Here is a 5,842-nt window from a genome sequence, read left to right as displayed (position 1 = left end):
CGTTATTTTCTTGCTTCGGTAGAGTCTTTGTGGCTTCTGTCAAGTAAAATTATGCCTAAACCATGCGTAAAATTTTTATAAAATACAAGAAAATTGATTATTTATAAACTTTTTATAATATTTTATAAGTATATGTATATTGTTTGTCGTATATTATGAAGATATTTAACTATAAAACATACAACTAAACCTCGATATAACACTCTCCTATGTAGTGACACCTTCGTAAAGCGCTATAAATATTAACTCATCTCATTGTTCATTACTAATATTTTTCTTCTATATCTGTATAGGGCCTCTAGAAATTAGACATGAGATGTTGTAGAAGACCCTTTGAAATGGGCTCTTCTAAATACTCTTACTGATACTGAATTAAATACAATTAGTGTATTCAAATCGACATACGTAAGTTATTAAATAACTTTAATTTCTAACAGGGCCTGAGAGTGGTAAAATAGGGCCCCGCTCTTCTCTCTCAAAGCTATAAAAATACGAAAGAAATCGATAAAATAAAAATAGATCTTTCAATATTTATTAAAAGAGAATTCAGTTTATTACTTCAAGCTTAATTTTGAGGCCTTTATATGCCTCTACTTAAATTACTTCCTTTGTCTAAAGCCTGATTTCTATATTAATTGTTATGTTGTATGCCTAGATTTTCTTCTACATTACAGTTACCGTATTAAATATTTAAATTTAAAATGTACTACAGCCAAACCTCTCTATAGCGCCACACTCGATTTAGCACCAATTTCAAATGATTACGTTGAAAATTTTTCTGTGTGTGAGTGAGGCACGTGTCTTTTGTATTATATTAACAATTGTGCTCGAAGCACACAAGAAAACACGGTTAACTGACTTTTGGGCTATTCTGCGTGCAGGTGTTCGTGTCTGAGTGAGTGCTCGTGTCTACAATACAAGTAATATTAAGTTCAATTAGAAACGTGTGATCAAGGATCATCACACGTTTCTAATTGAACGTTTCATTGGCAATGAATTAACGACTTCACTTCAATTTGTTGGTAGCATGAATGAATGTTTTAAATCTTTAAATATTAATTATGGATATTTCCTTAATTAATAACCTTAATAAATAGCTAATTTCACATTATTTTACACTAATTTAATTTAAATTTAGTTAATGCTTCGATGATAACAATGGAATACTCCATCAACATCCGGATTTCTCTATGAATGACAAGGGACAACAATTAGAATTAATATTTAATGGTTTGTTAATGCTGTTTTTATAAATTAAGCGTGATTAAATTTCATTTCTGTTTTCCTTGTTTTATTATAAAATATAACTAAATGAAGGCTGTAACTCAGTTATATTAATATATAATTAAAGCTTACAATATTTTAAAAATCTCTCTATATATATCCATTACAATCTAAAACGTGTCTTTATTGGTATATAAAACTTCTAGAAAGATTTAATTTTGATAAAAATCAAATTTATACATTTAATTACATAATACATAAATTATTAAAATTATTAAAATTATTACATAAATTATTGATATTTTAAATAGAGAAAAAAAAGATGAAGTCGCTTTCTATTCTATAAACACCACGAAACTATGGAGCATCAAAAAGCTCTGGATGCTCCAAAAGCAGAAAGAGAATTATCTTCCAAGAAGCATTGGATACTCCAATCGCAGAAAGAGAATTATCTTCCAAAAAGCCAAAGATGCTCCCAAAGCAGAAGAAGAATCATCTTCCAAAAAGCCAAAGATGCTCCCAAAGCAGAAGAAGAATCATCTTCCAAAAAGCTCTGGATGCTCCCAAAGCAGAAGAAGAATCATCTTCCAAGAAGCTCTGGATGCTCCAATGACAGAAAGAGAATGATCTTCCAAGAATGATATTCTAATGCTCTAGTGTATCTTGGAATACACTAGAGCATTTTGGTAGTATCAAGAGGTTTTCATACACTAGAAAAGTATACAGAAGAATAATCTATAGAAGTATATTTACTACTCACAAGAGTGGATTTTTGACTTTAATTTACGCCTACATTAAGAATTTATAAATTTCTATAATTTTGTTGAATATTAAATTATTATTATTATAAATCAACTTTGGATAGTGGCTCTAAGAACCCATTCTCTAGTTTCCGATAGAATTCCTAACGTAAGAAACAATAGAAACAATAATTGATCTAAGTTAATATTATATAAATTTAATTGATTTATTTCTATTAAAGTAATTTAATAACTCTTATTTTAATTTTTAATATCGTTTCCTCCGAAAGAAAAATTGTCTGTTCGAATCAGCCTAAATTATAATTTCATATTTTTTTTTTACGAGAAAAAGTAATACTTTTAATAACAGATCCCCCCTTTTTTTTATTCGTAAAGTAGGTCAGAGTTAATAGTTGCATGTGATTTATACGAATGCCTGCACGAAACATTAACTGTTAAGTTAAAAAGTAATAAAACCAATGGAAGTATGTCCTAATGTAGTTGAACTTCATAATTATACTTCGCTGAATAATGAAAAAGTACATCAATTAATGATGTAACATAGATTAAATACTGATAAAACAGTTGTAAAATTAAAATGAATTTTTTAACATTAAATTATTTTAACACTACATTATAAGCCTTCAGGCTCATAATTGAAGCCTGCTATGTGATACGTAACTGTAAAAAATAAACAGGATGAGCAATGCCATCTTATTCTCTCTGTACTCCCCCTTTATGTGGCTCTATAAAAAATTTAGAATCTTTTAATTGTAATGTATTAAATAAAATGACAATAAAATCATTTTAATTATTAATTTTGAGAATATTTGGTAAGATAAATCTTCTTCTATCGATCGATTCTCTACCAAATTTATCGACCCTTTACTGTAAATACATTTAACTTCATATCCAGATGTTTGTTTTTTTCTTTTCTTTTTTTGTCGATACTTAAGGAAGTCATTCAGCATCTTCCTCAATGGATCTGATGAATTTCTAGAAGATAATGACCATCGAAAATAGTAATCTTGATGTCTGTGCTGAACTTAAAGATAGCTTAAGTTATAAAAAGATCCATAAAATGACTTCTACAAACTTTTCTTTATTGTTCTTTTCTTCGTGATACGTGAAGAAAATGATAAATTTTCGAATTATATAAACTAAATCTGTATAATACTACAGCAGAATCATCAATGAGATTTATTTCAAAGTGTTATTAAACAGATAGAGTTGCTTAACTTTTCCGGCAATATTTGTTCGCGTCATCTGTTATTATATTTTATTATTAAAAACTTTTTATACTTTTAACTATTATAAAATGGCAAAAAAACCTTTAATTTTCGAGGTAGTGATGGGTTTTATTATAAATTGTAAATGTTAATAACGAGTAAAATTGTTATTAAGCCAGAATCTATTGGAGATACGCACGACTCCCTTTATCTCTCCACCCCCTCGATCTTTAACCACCAAAATTTAGTAGTGTCAATGCCCCTAACACCCAAATCTCCCTGCAAAATTTCAGAAATGTTTGACAAAAATCGCAGGAGTTATTAAACTTCAAAGAGGGTGAAGAAAATCGTCCACAGTAAATGAAAAGAATGGCGTATAGGTGTATAGAGTTTTGCATTCTATCAATGTTATATAATTCAAGACATTGTGATTGTAATATGACCTTAAAGACCATGTTACATAAGGCCTTTAAGGCCCTCTTTATCCAAGACATGTCCTACATTTTAACCTTGTTTTCGATGTTTCGAAGAAAATTTTAAATTATTGCAAATTTCCTGCATTGTAGAAATTAAATAATTAAAGTTTACAATAAATTTGTTGATTTGTGATGTAAATTAAACAGTATTTGATGATAAATGTTATTTTCTGGGGAGAAACATGTGTCCTACATTTTGTCCTAGTGTCCTCCTTTTTCATTCACCTACATTGTATGACTAGTCAAGAGGAGTAACCATGTATAGAATATTATAACTAAAGGGATCATTTATCCTAAGAAAGAACCTGAGATTTCAGCTGCCATTATTAGGGCCTTCCTCACAGGCCTCAGACCTTTACACGGACCATACTGAGCGTTCTACTATTGCTCGAAAAAGCCAAATTTTGGATACTCCAGTAAGTTTCATCTATGAGATTAAAATTTATCAGGGTTTTTGTGTAATTCTTAATTACCCTGCTGTAGATTGCAGGATACCTTATTATAAAAGATTGGAATGGGTAATAATTCACAAGAAGTCTCTTCGGAATGAAGAAAAGATTTGTATTGATTTAGTAGTCAGAGAAACTTGTAAATTTCTTATAAATTATTCGCTTCAGTTATAAGAGAAAGCAATAAAATATTAATTTATTTATGAAAGAAGGAGAAATAATAATTTATTGATGTATTATTTCTTTTATCACAGCGTTTCCTGTAAAACAAAAATTTCAATTCACAACCACAAAATATAGGGCCTGAGAGAGACCAGATGGGGCCTGACCATTTGAAAATATCGAGTTCAGCCCTATTCAGGTTGGATTAGATTCGATGAAACACGTAAACGATCTGCAAAAAATGGGTTTGTATGCAAGGCCTTCCATACAAAGATAGTGGACTTTCTGGTCTCTCTCTCTATGGAAGGCCTTGCATAGATATACAGTATATAAGGTCCTGTATGTAGATTTGACACGCTCTTTACCATGATTTTAACGAACCAACTGCATTATTATTTGATGTAAATCTTATATATTTATCCCTCCACTTAAGTACTTAGATGTAGGTGCGTACATCCTACACTTAAATATAAATTAATATTCACGTGTAAGTAGTTATTTAAAGAAGACCTTAAATAAAGAAAAGATGTGTTTATATAATGGTTGCTTGTTCTACATCATCACAATACTCTTACAGTTCTTCAGATGTTGTCTTTTGATGTGAAGAGCTTTCATCCTCACAGATGCAAACACTTATAAGAAAGAATTAAAGACCACGTAAGTGTTTGTATTCGTGAGAATAGAGGTGTTATCGAGTTATAGTGTAGGTTCTTGTGGCGTTTAGAATTGATAGAAACGTCACTTCTTATCTTACAAGAATCCTATCATCGTTCTACGAAAGGGATGCAGTATGGTCATTGGATTTTTGGAGCACTTGCAGAGATAATTATATAATATACAGCCGCTAACTAAGCGGGATGTTTTTCCTCTATATAATAATATCCTGCAACGAATTTGACACTAAGAATGCCTGTCAATCATATCTATTATGAATTCAGCTCGGTCCACGGATGATGGAAGGTAGAGTATGTCCCTCAGGTATTTCAACGATTACAGCTGTGATCCGGTTGCACGTTGATAGTTCCACCAGAATGCCTTAAAATCCCCATCCAAATATACTATAAAAAGGCTCGAAGAGACTTGCGTATTCACAAATTTTACCGTGCGTTTGTTTGGAGGTCTTTAAACAGCTTGTTAGAGTTACAAAGACCACCAGAACGTATGAATCAGTGTATATTAAGCTAATATTGTTTACAAACAATGAAAATCAAGAGTGAGATTCTCTCCTCCTTGCTGTATACATTTACATAATATATATGTTATGGACAAAGTGATTAATCGGGCATTATGAATAATGACCAAATAGGGCGCGCAGTGTGATAAATATTGATTAATTTATCAAATTGATCGGTCATTATGAATACTGCTATCGTCTAGTCGGGCAGTGATGATAATAAGTTGAGGAGTGATCATCCGACATACGCTAGCCAATCGGCACGCTGAGTTGCGTGTGCGTATCGTGTTTAGTACAGAATTTTACATTTGATTAAAAAAACTCCACTTATTTCATTTAGAAATATTTATTTTTGTAAATTATATCAAAGTACTATTAACTATGTGAA

Source organism: Centruroides sculpturatus, unplaced genomic scaffold, assembly GCF_000671375.1.
Source record: "Centruroides sculpturatus isolate CEXI.00-Female unplaced genomic scaffold, Cexi_2.0 scaffold1063, whole genome shotgun sequence".
Taxonomy (NCBI): domain Eukaryota; kingdom Metazoa; phylum Arthropoda; class Arachnida; order Scorpiones; family Buthidae; genus Centruroides; species Centruroides sculpturatus.
Note: the sequence above shows the minus strand (reverse complement) of the source record.